A 14,917-nucleotide genomic window follows, 5' to 3' on the forward strand; every position below is an offset into this window, starting at 1 on the left:
AAGCTTCCCCAGTGCCAAGTAGAATGGAACAATTATCTCCCATGTCTTACATATGACACGTCTGTTAATATAGTCCAGAATATTAACCTTTTTTGCATCTGCATCACATTGTTGACTCATTCAGTTTGCGATCCACTCTAACCCCAGATCCTTTTCAGCAACTATTACCTGTCTGTTATTCTCCATTTTGTAGTCATGGATTCTTAAGTGTTTTACTTTACACTTCTCATTATTGAATTTGTTAGATTCAGACCAATTCTCCAATTTTTCAAGATAGTTTTGAATTCTCATCCTGTCTTCCCAAGTGTTTGCAATCCCTCCCAGCTTGGTGTCATCTGCAGATTTTCTTAACAAACTCTGTACTCCATTATCCAAGTCATTAATGAAAATATTGAATAGTACCAGACTCAGAACTGACCCATGTGGGACCAGAGTGAACCACTCTTTCAGTACAGTCTTTCAATCAGTTGTAAACACACCTTATAGTAATTTAATCTAGATCGTGGGTCGGCAACCTCTGGCACATGGCTTGCCATAGTAAGCACGCTGGGGGGCCAGGTCAGTTTGTTTACCTGCCGCGTCGGCAGGTTCGGCCGATCGCGGCTCCCACTGGCCACCGTTCGCCGTCCCAGGCCAATGGGAGCGGTGGGAAGCGGCGCGGGCGAGGGATGTGCTGTTCATATTAATCATATTGATTAACTGGTCATCATTACCTTGTGAGTGAAAACTGAAGCCTTTTTAGTGTCATCAGATATTAGTTCTCCTTCCCTAACTAGAGGGCCTATACTTTCCTTTGTCTTTCTCTTGCTCCTAATGTATTTAAAGAACCTCTTATTATTTTCCTTTGTGCCCCTTCTAGGTAAAAATCATTCTGTGCTTTAGCCTTTCTGATTTTATCCTTACATGCTTTTGCTATTCTTTTGTACTATTCCTTAGCAATTCATCCATGTTTCCACTTTTTGTAGGATTCCTTTCTGATTTCTCAGGTCATTAAAGAGCTCCTGATGGAGCCATATTGGCTCTTTTATAAGTCTTCCTATCTTTCCTTCTCATCAGGATAGTTTGCAGTTGTGCCTTTAATATTGTCTCCTTGAGAAACTGCCAGCTCTCCTGAATTCCCTTTTTCCTTATATTCCTTCCTATGGGACCTTACCCCTACCAGTTCTCTAAATTTGTAAAGTCTGCTTTTTTTTTTTTAAGTCCATTGCCCTTGTTCTACTGCTCTCACTGCTTCCTCTTGTTAGGATCATGAAATCTATCATGTCATGATCACTTTCACCCAAGTTACCTGTCACCTTCAAATTTGCCACCAATTCCTCCCTGTTGGTCAGAATCAAGTCTAAAATGGTTGTCCCTTTGTTTACTTCCTCCATTTTCTGAAACAAAAAGTTGTCTCCAAAACATTAAAGAACATACTGGAAATTTTCTGTTTTGCTGTATTATTTTTCCAATAGATGTCTGGGTAAAGTCCCCCATTCTACCAGAGTCCGCCCCATTATTAACAATATTATGTATTTTTAGTTTCTTGGTCAAAAAAAGTAAGGTTCTTTAAATTTATACTTTGCCTTTAATTGATAACAGCTGGTGTGAAATAATATAGAATAATAGCTCTGTGGAGCTTGTGAAATCTGAAAAGGACCTGATCCTTAAGGAGGATTGCTTATGCAGCTGAAATTACACACATGCATAAGTATTTACAAAATTATGCCCTAATAAAGAAACAGAAAATGGAAGGAAAATGTATGCTTATAATTGAATTACAGTCTTTTATATTTTAGCTATTAGATTTTAAAGCAAAAACCAATTAGCCATTAAGGTAGTTGGCCTTAAGAACATAGTCCTGATCCTGCAAACACTAACATATGTGTTTAACATTAGTACCCTGAGTAGTCCAAAGAAAGCACGTGGCATAACTGTTTGTAGGATTGGGGCTCTTGATATTAAACAGCCCATGGCAAATACTGAAAAATATTCCTGTAGAGGTAAGTATGCTTAGATATAAAATAGCTTCTATTTTGTATTTCTCCTCCCCATTATATTTTAGTACTTTGTTGCTAAGCAGCATTATGCTGCTGGTGGTACTATCACTCAGATGAGAAGAGACAGGTGCAAACATTGAAGCTTTACAGCTTAATCTTAGTTTGTGCTAGCAGATGAAATCTTAATCTGTGTCAGCAGATGTGATCTTGTGCAACAGAACTGCTGCAATTATATTGCCATTGGAAAAATTGTATTTCCTTATTGATTTAATAGTTCTACATCTGTACATCACCACATCTGCTAACAAATAGCCAGATTCTGCCATGCTTACTCATATTCAAACATACCTTTAACCTTTCCTCAGTGGGGCTATTCATCAAGTAAGGTGGTAAGAATGGTAGAATATGAACCAAAGAGAGTTGTGCGGGCAGTGGAAATATGCAGTTAAACTTGTAAAGAAAATATCATTCTTTCCATTATTTTGCCACAGTTCCTCTTTTCTGTATAGTTATGTTTGTGGCTCAGGAAGCAGTTATAGGAATTTTAAAAGGTCAAGAAAATCATCTAGGCATGTGGTCAAGCATATCTTATTAAATACGAATAACATAGCTAAGTCAGTTTTGTAATTTGAAGAGGTTATCAATCAATGAAAACTAGCTATATGTCTATTTGGAATATTTAGGGCCAAAGTCTGGCCTCTGATTCATGCATACAACTCCCACCGACATGTGGGTAAGAGCAGAATTTGGGCCTTAAACTCCTTTTCTTACTGGAATGCAGAAAAGGTTAGAAGGTTGCTTTATACTTACCCAACTCTAGAACAGATACATGAACTTGCTCAGTCTTTCCAAAAGAATTTCAGCACTGGGCTGAACCTAACCACGTTGAAGCTTCTGCTCTGAAAGAAAGTTTGTGAAAGCTACAAGAAACTGAAAATAAGAGCTTACAGTGGGCTTCTCTTCTCAACCTTAGCCGTAGCTTTGGAGCCAGGGATGCTGTGACATGATCTGCAAGTCACACTGGGACCTTTCTGGATGAAAGGTACTTAATAAATCAGTGTTTCCAAGGTTAAACCATGCCCTAGCTCTGTCTATCCACCTACACCTGGGAAAAGTAGTGGGCTCAAAGCACCCACTTTGGGGCATGCCTAGTTGCAAGATCTGGATAGCCCTTAAAGGGGCTTAAAGAGGTGGAGGAGTTCTTAGTCTCCCTTATGCTCCTTTAAGGCATGGTCCAAGGCACAGTTCTGCCCTAAATGATTACATTATCAAAGAGGAATATGATTCCTGGTGGTGAATGACACACTTAAAGTGGCAGGTGCCTCTAGGCTTAGCCACACCAGGGATCTTCAGGGGTAAGCAGATGACGAACACCTCCTGCTCTGTCCCTTCCCAACCAAAGATAACAATAGCTGTATAGGGAGTTCACTCATGTTTTGGACCAAAACCCATCCAGTTTCATAAAAATCCATTGTCACTGTTCCTTTCAATGACATCAGTATAAATATGCATGTTTCCAGAGCAGAATATATATCTTAATTATCTCATTCTGGTTGAAAATAGGTAAAGCTGGGTAAATACTGCAAAATACTGTGTGTGTGAATATTTTTTAGTGCCAAATCCTGAGCATAAAGTGGTTTGACGTTGTATGAAATGTCACAATCTCTCTAATATTTGGCCTTCCTTCAGTCACTCATTATATTAAAAAGTAGCATGGCAAGATGGCTGCAGACCATGCAAGGATGGACAAAAATACCCCAGCACACTGTGCTCTCTCTGTCTATCGACACGCAAAGGAGTTCATCCCCTGACCCTACCTTGCACCATATTCCTGGGGCTGCCCCAGAGATTTGTGGATTTGCATGAATGAGCCAGATCTGGGAACTTCATTACATGGTGCCTGGTTCAATACCATCACCTTAATAAACAGTGTGTGTTTGATTAGATTTTTTATTTAATTCCCTTTACCTGTGTTTGTACCTCACTTGTTTTAATTTTTCATTAATATCTGTATGATGCAGTTTTAATAATATGAATGTTCATTTAATAAAGTATTTGTTATTAAATGCTTGCTCAGCTCTAAAAATAGATCTTATAACATGTCATAAAGAAATTTAGTACTAAGTGGCCAGGATGATACTATTGTAGAACAACAGTATAGGTCAGAGGTCTACTGCTGTTTAGTAAATCACAAATAAGATCAATTCACCTTCACAAGTAATTTGGATTAATATACAATTTTCAAACTTGGGTGCCTAGAATCAAGCTCCTAAATCCATATATAAGTACCTAAATAAAAGACCCAAATTATGATTTTCCAAATTGGATACCTTAAGTCAGGGTTCTAATTCTACAAAAAATTACATATGTGGGCTGATTTAAAAAATGCTGAGTACCCAGAAGCAATGTAGTAATGGATTGTGGTTGTTGGGTTTGTTTGTTTTTTTAAATCAGTAGGCAGGCCAGTAGGTGACATCAAAGTATTGAAACTATATGAATGGTGATTGCTCTAGCCTGGTGAATCTGGCATCCATATGTTCAATAGTAGTTTCAAGCATTAGATCTAATTTATTATTATTTTGTCTCTTGAGACCCAGGAATGTTTATTTCTTTAAATTTGCCATTCCTTCGGATGACTTTTCAGAATCAAGGGCTGGAACAATCTTCCATTGCTATGAGCTCCAGCATGGCATTTCTAGTAAAAAAAAAATTAAATGAAATTTTCATGATTTTTCCTTGGTTTTGGCTAGCTTTTGCATGGCCTCAAGAAAAATTAGATTATCCCTTTGAAAAGTAAGAGAATTCAGTCACAATACTGATTGAGGCCATCCTGAAAAACATGTGCCCCCAAATTTACCTTACTTGTTGTCTTTAAGAATATACCTAACTTAGGGTACACCAGACCCTGACTCACTTTCTGAAATAGGTACCAAATGGGAGAAAGCACCCTCCGACTTGCCTCAACAGCAAGAGTGGTACATCATTACCATTGTATTAAATAGTAAACTATCTTCCCTCTGCTCACTCCCACTATCAAACTCTTAAACATAGGGGTAGTCTTTTCTTTGTCCCAGAATGACAATTTAATTACTATGGCTGATACAGTGCACTACAAAAGCACAACATCTTGACTAAATTTGGCCTGCAAACTATTTGAATATCCCATATTCACTGCTATATTATCAAAATTCAGGCCAACCAGTTTTGATTTGAGCTGTTCTGCCTTGATCTCCATAACCCCTAAAGGCATTTCTTTTCCCTATGTGAAACCATCAGCTGTTCCAGATCATGTCATGTCATGTCAGCAAAGAGAGTATAAGGTGTCCTATTCTGCACACATCTGACATACATCAAATCCTGCTCAACTACAAATATGCCAGCAGATCTGTCAGCAAGCACAGTAATAAATCTAGCATTCTGTATACATTTTTGAGCCACTTCATTAAGAAGCTTTTTAATTGTTTCTATAAAGTTTTCACTCCATGGGTGCTAATATAGTTTATACTAGTTAAAATAATTTATGACCATGTAATTGGGAGACTATTTTGTAATCTCGAAAACCGAAATCATGTTTAGCAACTGCATAGGTGGCGATAAATATGTTGGCAAATTATTGGATCGCTCATTTTGTATTTTATGGAGCAATGTAGTAAGAAACGATATTTGTAGACTGACACACTCTCTGCTTCCATGCATTTCAGTGCAGAGCAGAGCAGCCATGTACATGTAGGGAATGAGTTCTAAAGGTCTTACGTCCACTGACAGTAGGCCTGGCCTTATTATAAATCTTCTCAGATGCTTTTTGCCAATTACACAAGACATTTTATCTTTCTGACATGAAATCCATGGGTACTCAGCTTTCCATGAATTCTGAAAAGTGAGTTCATATCTCAGTTTGTAATATTTCTTAGTATACACTTCTTTACCATATGGTCTACCATATGGTGAGTTACCCTTACTTGGCTCAGGACATTCAGTATTAATACTCTGTAAACAAACTGTCTGGCAGCCCGCCAGCGGATTACTCTGACGGGCCGCATGCAGGCCGCAGGTTGCCCAACACTGATTTAGGCTGATGGTGCTGGTAGGAGGGTTACCAAAAAGAACCCAATAGGATTTTTGAAGAGTTCTGATATTTTTCAGCTATTTTTTAAGTTAACCACTTCTCTGTGTGTATGACATTTTTACAAATAGTTTGTGAGTCAAATATGAGTTTGCAAATTAAGCTACCTGGTCCTGGGGACAGTAAAGTTAAGCTGGCAGTTGCAAGGCCGTAACAAAATATTAAAGAGGCCACCTGCCTCCTAAGTTCAAATCAAGTTCTGGTTTGCTGCACATAACCTTTTCTGGCTTGGTTGGCAAGTTAAAACCTTGCTTGCCTTTTTGTCAAAAATAACAGCCTTTAAACTACCTAACCTTGCCCCATTGTTTGCAAATCTTATTCTCCCTCTTAAAATTAAATCAAACTGCCTTACCGCTATTGCTAAGTTTGCTAACCTCTAAAAGTTGCTATTGAGCTTTCACTAGTTTGGTTAGGAAGTTAAACTGCTACTTGCTTTGCTAGTAATGATAAAGCTTTTGAACTATCTGATTGTAGCTGCAAAGCCCAGACCCAGGGTATGTCTACACTGGCAAGTTCCTGCAACATAAATTATACCACTTTTATTAAAATGCTGGAATTAAACCACTGTTGCATGTCCACACTGTGCTACTTGTGACACTGGAGCACATCCACATTAGCAGCTCTTCCAACGGCAAAGACATCAGTGCATTGTGGTAACTGCCCCACTGTGCAACGGGCCAGAGGGTGCTTTGGGAAGGGTTTGCAATGCCTCATGGGGCAGGCACAGAGTCACATGATGCAGGTTTCCCAATCCCATTGTTCCATAGGTATCCTAGTACATTGTCAGCGATTTTCAACTGACGTGGGTGGGGGAGAGGGTGTGACAGGGAGTGTGTGTGTATATGGGGGGGGAGAGAGTGTGTTATGGGGGACACAGAATGTGTCAGCATGCTGTCTTGTAAGTTGAGATAGAAGCAGGAAGCAACCAGTCCTTAGGCAGGGGAAGGGGGAAACCCCAACATCAGCCCCCACCTCCCTCCCTGGGCGATTTGCTCTCTCTCTCTCTCTCTCTCTCTCTCTCTCTCTCACACACACACACACACACACACACACACACAGACAGTTGCCTCTGTGTTCAACAGCGTGAGCATTGCACATCAATGGTTTGCTTTGTGTCCCGGAGCAGATCAGCACAGCACGCAAGGGCTGTCAGAAACGATGCTTTGAAAGAGGAGGTGCTAATTTCTCCCGGGCAGCCGAGTTCAAAACAATGAGCAGAGCGGCCACTTGAGGCAGTATGGGACAGCTCTGGAGGCCAATTACAGTGCAGAAAGCAATCAAGTGTCTACACTGGCAATAGAGCGCAGGAGCCTCTGCACAACTAGCCTTATGACTCTCGTCGAGGTGGGTTTTTTGCAGGGCTGCAACTGAGGAGTTTCTGTGCACTAAGTGGCTTGGCAGTGTGTACACATCTGCAGTTTGAGTGCAAAAAGCTGCTTTACTGCGCAGAAACTTGCCAGTGTAGACAAGCCCCCAATCTCCCACCATCCCTATCACCACAGACCTCTAATCAAAGAACTAATAGACAATACATTCAAGCTCAGGCTCATCCTCATGTTCAGCAGCATGCTTCTTTCTGGTCCCATATCCTTATCCCAGAGCAAATTCTTGTGTGGCTGACATTGGTAGACCCATTGACCTCCCTTTCAAATGGGTATCAGCTATAATAGTCTGTTCCACCTCCTCCCCTGTGACTGGCAACTGAGTTCTATTGCCTCCTTTTCTCTGTTCCCTCTGACAGGTCAGTCCAACTGCTCTGCTCACCCCTTCTCCTCAAGCAGCTCAGTTATGAGTTCTCTGCTCCTCTCAGTTCCTCTGGTAATCCTCCGCTGAGGTATAAACAAAAATTTAGGAACAACTTTATCCATCTGTAATAAACAATTTAAGGGTTATCTACATGGGGATGTCCAGGAAAATAAATCCAAATTAACTAAAGGTATGAATTTGAGGTGGCTTAATTAAACCACATTAAACCCCTATGTGAACACACTAATTCAGAATCAAAGTAGCATTCCAGAGTGAACTAAAATAAACTGAATTAAGGCCACTTTAACTCTAAATAACAGCATTCACACAGGGGTTTAATGTGGTTTAATTAAGCCACATCAAATTCACACATTTAGTTAATTTGGATTTATTTTCCTGGACGTTCCTGTGTAGACAAGCCCTTAACCTCAGCAGTGACCACAAAAATTAAAATGCTTCACTCTTAATTATTCAGTAACTGTGCTGATTAAGCTTTCTTTATAGCCATAAAGAATCCGCAGAAAATACATACTTTTCTTATTTAATCGTGCGATTAAAAATATTAATTGTGATTAATCACGCAATTAATTGCACTGTTAAACAACAATAGAATACCATTTATGTAAATATTTTTGGATATTTTCCACATTTTCAAATGTATGGATTTCAGTTACAACACAGAATACAAAATGTACAGTGCTCACTTTATATTATTTTTTATTACAAATATTTGCACTGTAAAAAAACAAAAGAAATAGTATTTTTCAATTCACCTAATACAAGTACTGTAGTGCAATCTCTTTATCATGAAAGTTGAACTTACAAATGTAGCATTATGTACAAAAAATAACTGCATTCAAAAATAAAACAATGTAAAACTTTAGAGCCTACAAGTCTACTCAATCCTACTTCTGATTCAGCAAATCGCTCAAAACAAATTTGTTTACATTTGCAGGAGATAATGCTGCCTGCTTCTTGTTTACAATGTCACCTGAAAGTAAGAACAGGCATTCGCAATGCACTGTTGTAGCCAGTGTCCCAAGATATTTCCATGCCAGGTGCACTAAAGATTCATATGTCCCTTTATGCTTCAACCACCATTCCAGAGGACATGCATCCATGCTGCTGATGGGTTCTGCTCGATAACAATCCAAAGCAGTTCGGACCAATGCACATTCATTTTCATCATTTGTCAGATGCCACCAGTAGAAGGTTGATTTTTTTTTTTTTTGGTGGTTTGGGTTCTGTTGTTTCCACATTAGAGTGTTGCTCTTTTAACTCTTCTGAAAGCACATTCCACGCAGGGGTGAAAGTAACTTAAAAGACTTACCAGTATGCCGGAGTCCTGAGCAGGAGGGCGGGGCCTCAACCAGAAGGGGCGGGGCCTCAACCAGAAGAGGCGGTCCTTTAAATCCCCAGGCCCTTTAAATCAAGATTTAAAGGGCCCGGGGCTCTGGCTGCAGCTCTGGCGGCTGGGAGCCCTGAGCCCTTTAAATGGCTGCCCAAGCCCCGCTACCGGAGCCCGGGATAGCGGCGGCAGGGCTCCAGCGGTGATTTAAAGGGCCAGGGGCTCCAGGCACCACTACCGCAGTGGAGCCCGAGGCCCTTTAAATCTCCACCAGAGCCTCAAGCCCTGGGGTAGCAGTGGCAGCTGGGAGCCTCCGGGGCTCTGTCGGCAATTTAAAAGGCCCGGGGCTCCACTCCAGCTGCTGCCGGCAGCCCCAGGCTCTTTAAATCGCTGGCCTGCGGAAGCCGGTCCGGTACACCATACCGGACCATACTGGCTTACTTTCACCTCTGATTCCACAATTCCTCCCTTTCAGATTTTGGATAATACTTCAGATTCTTAAATTTTGAGTCGAGTGCTGCAGCTATCTTTAGCAATCTCACATTGGTACTTTCTTTGTTTTTTGTCAAATCTGCAGTGAAAATGTTGTTAAAACATACAACATGTGCTGGGGTCATCATCCAAGACTGCTATAACATGAAATACAGTATATGGCAGAACGTGGTTAAAACAGCAGGAGACATGCAATTCTCCCCCAAGGAGTTCAATCACAAATTGAATTAACACATTTATTTTTAATAAGTATCATCAGCATGGAAGCATGTGCTCTGGAATGGTGGCCGAAGCATGAAGGAGCATACGAATGTTTAGCATATCTGGCATTTAAATACCTTGCAATGCCAGCTACAAAAGTGCCATGTGAACGCCTGTTCTCACTTTCAAGTGACATTGAAAATAATAAGTGAGCAGCATTAACTCCTGTAAATGTAAACACACTAGTTTTTCTGGGCAATTGGCTGAACAAGAAGTAGGACTGAGTGGACTTGTAGGCTCTAAAGTTTTACATTGTTTTGTTTTTGAGTGCAGTTATGTAACAACAAAAAATTTACATTTGTAAGCTGTGCTTTCATGATAAAGAGATTGCACTACATTATTTGTGCGAGATGATTTGAAACATACTATTTCTTTTGTTTATCATTTTTACAGTACAAATATTTGTAATAAAAATAATTATATAAAGTGAGCACTGTACACTTTGTATTCCGTGTTGTAATTGAAATCAATATATTTGAAAATGTAGAAAAACATCCAAAACTATTTAATAAATTTCAATTGGTATTCTATTGTTTAACAGTGTGAGTAAAACTGCAATTAATCACAATTAATTTTTTTATCGCAATTAATGTTTTCAAGTTAATTGCTTGAGTTAACTGCGATTAATCAACAGCCCTAGTTATTAGTATTATTTTTTATATTACCCAGAGATTCCAACCAGTTTTGGTGTGATATTGTAGTTGGTGCGATACGGACAAATAGTAACAGACACTCCTTGCCCCCAAAAAGTTTACAAGATTATGTCCTAATTCTCCTCTGCTTTGCAGCTGGCATAGTAACTTAGGCCCAGATCCTCCAAGGTATTTAGGCTCCTAACTTTCCTTTATCTTTGAAGAGCTGGACTATAAAGCTAGATTCACACAGGGTCTGAAGTGTCTAACTACCTTTTTAAATATTTCTGGAAGCAGGGACTTCAACCTTATTTTCCCATAGCCCAGGTGAGTGCTATAATCATTGAGCTGTAGAATCAATCTCTCACTGCTTCTTGCTTGCTCACTCTCTCTGGCACAATGACTATATTATTATTTATACTCAGTGAAAGAGCTTCAACAGAGTGAGACTGAGAGATTTTCCCCACTCCAGAATACCCAATAGCTTGGTGATGAGATCATTCACCTGTGAGATAGGAGACCAGCATTAAAGTCCCTGCTCCGAATCAGATAGAGCAGGGATCTGAAAACAGGTGTCTCAGCTCCCAGGTGAATGCCCTGGTCCCTAAGTCTTTTGTGTATGTGACCCATAAGCCCTGTCCTTTCCTCTGCATTTCATTCCTGAGTAGCTTAGACAGCTACTTGCTGGCTTATGAGGATCCCTTTCTTAGTCACCTCTGACTATGCAATACATGGGATTCCTGAGCACCTAACTGAAAATTTCATAGGGAGGCAAGGCATCTAGGAGTTAGGTGTTGCAATCCTGAGTACCTTAGTGAATCTAGTCCTTAAGCCCTGCTCCTGTGCTTAATTTGCACTTTACTCATGTGCTTAATTTTCCACACTGCAAATAATATTGTTGACTTCAATGGTATTACTCTCACTGAATAAAATTAAGTATGTGTGTAAGTATTAATAGGATTGGGGCCTAGGCTCTGAACCACAAAGGGACTTAATCCCTTAGAAAATCCCAGGTATACCACTGCTATCCACAAAGCCTGAATTAGGTGCCTAGGCTCCCCACATAATGAATGTGGAGATATAGGCCCCTTACAATGGGATCCACAAAAACCAGCACAGGAAGTAGGGAGCCACCTAAGACAACCAGAAGGAAATGCCAATGTGAAGGGTGTGTCCTAAGCCCTGCCCTCTCTCAGAGATAGGCACCTATCTCTGCTTAGCTATCCATGAACAGGAACCCCTCTCCTGAAGTCAGGTGGTTTAAATGCCTACATAGATTCTTGCAATAATGAGTTAGGTGCCTGCCTCACTCCACACAAAACAGGAGGTACTGGCCAACCTTATAACTCTTAGCCCGCTGGTTAGAACTCTCATGTGGGAGACCCAACTTCAGTTCCCCCTTCTCTGCCTGATGGGGAGAAGGATTTAAACAGGGGGCTCCCTCCTCTCAGGAGTATGTTCTAACCACTGAATCATGGGATATTCTGATGTGGGGCTCCCTCAGAATAAATAAAGAGCAACTGGAGCATGGGGACTGGATGATGGGTCTCCTATCTCAGTGCCCTAACCAGTAAGCTACAGAGCCATTCTCTCTTGCTGACAAGTTAAGTATTTATCCACAGTGACACAATCATTGGGCTAGAAAAAAGAAGTGACTCTATAGCCTGGTGGTTAGGGCACTGAACTGGGAGACCCTGGTCCTGTTTCCTCTGCTCTAATCACACTTTCATTATTTATCCACAGTGGACAGCTTCAACAGGAGAGACTGGGGGAGTCCTGCATCAGAATAGCTTATGGCTCAGTAATTAGAGCTTGCTCTTGTGAAGTAGGTGACTTCTATTCAAATCCTCTCCCAACCTCTGAAAGAGAGGGGAATTGAACCTGGGTCTCCCACATCCCAGGTGAGTGCTCTAATCACTGGGCTAAAAGTTTTAATTTGAGCACCACCACTGCTGCCTCCCTACTCCAGATTTTGAATAGGACCAGATGATGTTGGTGACCTCTGAGCACACCTGCTGGATCAGGCTCCGCACACTACTTACCTATATGGACAAATGTCTGTCTTCCCCTTGTCTGTGAATCACTCTGGGGCTTAAGTGGGAGATTGGCAGATGGACTCAAAGTGAGGCAGCAGCGGGTGTGCCCAGAGACAGAAACTTAGATACTGAGGGAGGTTTTACCTTGAAAACTTGAGTTCAGGTGCTTACAGCATTCAGTGGGAGCTTTGTAGCTCACAGTGGAGCCTAAAGCTGGGACTTCAGCACCTAAACCCAGGATTTAGGAATTGTCTGCACTTGAAATGCAGAGCAGGCTTTAAGGTAAATGAGAATCTGGCCCAGTTGTTCTATGTTCTTTAAGATACCACGTGCCATTTAACACAGATCTAGTGTATCTCTGTACACAAACCTCTCAGGCTCAAATCCTAGCATTTATATGAAAAGAGCAAAGGTTAAAGGGCAGCAATGAAGCATCACATTTGGAATCAGAGACACGTACATCTGAAAACAATTATAAAGCCAGTGCTCTGGGGTGCATGCACATTCTTGATACTCCACCCTCAGGCTGTATAACTACAGTGTCTTCTCCAAATTTAACATGTCCAGAGTCAAAGACTGCACACTAGTTTATGTGAGGAGAATGGGGGAAGATTAAAAAAAAAGTGGGAGTGGTATGGTCACTGTATCTGGACAGTATTTTTTCCCAGATATAAGCCATAGGTTGCAGACTGCTCATGGACGGACGGACACACACACACACACAATTTAGTGGGAGAGTTCAAGGTAAGTTAAGTGCCAAATGATTGAATTTCCATCATTTCAAATGTAACATTTCTTATTCATTTTACCTGAACTCTGAATTTCCTGGATTTCTAACAGTTGTTTTTTGACAACTACAATGTTCTTGTAATTTTTTTCCCTTTCAAACTTGTTGCCTTTGTTTTTCCCCAAAACTACAAATAAACTTTTAAAAAGTATTGAAAAAATATAGCACTTAATCCCATCCTTAAAGAAGAACTCAAAATACAGGGTTCTGTCTATTTTTAAAGGCCCTGATCCTGCAATCAGTACTTAACTTTGTACCTGTGAGCAGACTCATCCATTGAGCAAGGTTAGCACAAGCATAACTGCTTGCAGGATTTGGTCATAAAGACTATGTTCTCAGTCTTTCAGTGAGATTTGCACATACCTGGGATCTCATTGCAGGATCAGGATCCGGATCCATATTATCATCAGTAATCAGTAGACTGTCAATTTCAACATATAATGCTGTAAAATGAAGTAATAATGTGTTAAAACTTATTCCTTAACATGAGCTAAACATGTACAATTATGTAACACATTTCTACAAGTGAGTGTCATATCTATATTGTTTTATGTAGATAAGTGTCCTTTGGTTTTAAACTCTCTTTTAAAAAAAAATAACATAAATTACAATAGCAAACACACAAAATAAATTTGAGCAGCCAGTTTGGGGTTCCCTGGTAGAAAAATTATTTTGAGGAAGTAGGGGAAACAAGTTTTGTTTCCAATAGGTGCTGATTCTATATCATTTTTAGAGATATAATGAGATCAGAGGATGATTGTTGACTATTATGCAGGAGAGGTTTTCAACACATTGCATAGACTCATGAAAGTATTCATCTGCATGAACGGCAAAAGTTTGGATTGTTCTTCTTTTAGGAATAATCACACTTTCTTCTCTCCAGTTAGGTCAAGCAGATCTTACAAACTAAGCTCAGGTGAGTTGCCAACCAAGATTATTGACACACCTGAAATCAGTTAGGCTGGTACAAAGCTATAAGAAGAGCATTCCCTCACTGTCCTTGTTAATGTTTTAACAAAACTTTATAATACAATGCTATGTGTAGTAAACTATCTTTCCCATAATTGTAGAAAATTTTAACATAGAAATAGAAAGTGAAGGAATACTGCACTTTGCAATGAACAGACTGCATTCTTCATTATAATAAAATAAGAGCCTGTTGGGTTTTACCTTGATAGTTAATCTAATATGTTTTTATTTGAGTTGTCATGGATTGATAACCATAGTCTTTTATTTTCAAAGAGTAAGACATCCAGAATTTATACTTACCTGGAATTCTGGCTAACTTCCAGCAAATCTGTTCTTTGCACTCCACAGAAAACTTTTTTTTTTTTTTAAATAAAACCCGGGATCTCTACCAACAACTGGTATTGGGAACTCCTTCACCACCTAAGAGACTAGTAAAGATAAGTAAAAAATTCTGTTTACTATTAGCAGAAGGGTCTAAGTAGACTGCTGGCAGGCACAGATATTTTAACAGGAGGCCTAGGAATAGAGTACATTCCATTGAGTT

General features: G+C 40.0%; 2 protein-coding genes across 5 annotated transcripts in view; one reads left to right on the forward strand and one right to left on the reverse strand.

The window, feature by feature from the left end:
- NALCN (sodium leak channel, non-selective) overlaps positions 1–14,917 on the reverse strand; it is a 386,003-nt gene that overhangs the window by 362,195 nt on the left and 8,891 nt on the right. For 2 of the 4 annotated variants that reach the window (XM_039528290.1, XM_039528256.1), the window contains exons 2-3: positions 14,674–14,801; positions 13,768–13,847 (exon numbers count right to left, since the gene is read on the reverse strand). The exons of 1 other annotated variant lie outside the window; for it this stretch is intronic. The gene's annotated coding sequence lies outside the window, so the exon portion shown is untranslated. Of the gene's footprint in view, positions 1–2,789; positions 2,875–13,767; positions 13,848–14,673; positions 14,802–14,917 lie in introns of those variants that run through there. One more of the 4 variants, XM_039528271.1, reaches the window with a different exon arrangement.
- The window catches only part of ITGBL1 (integrin subunit beta like 1), a 216,250-nt gene continuing 213,939 nt past the window's right edge, over positions 12,607–14,917 (forward strand). Inside the window, exon 1 of the mRNA XM_039528318.1 lies at positions 12,607–12,899. The gene's annotated coding sequence lies outside the window, so the exon portion shown is untranslated. The remainder of the gene's footprint in view (positions 12,900–14,917) is intronic.

This window comes from Mauremys reevesii, linkage group 1 (assembly GCF_016161935.1).
Source record: "Mauremys reevesii isolate NIE-2019 linkage group 1, ASM1616193v1, whole genome shotgun sequence".
In the NCBI taxonomy this organism is placed as follows: Eukaryota; Metazoa; Chordata; order Testudines; family Geoemydidae; genus Mauremys; species Mauremys reevesii.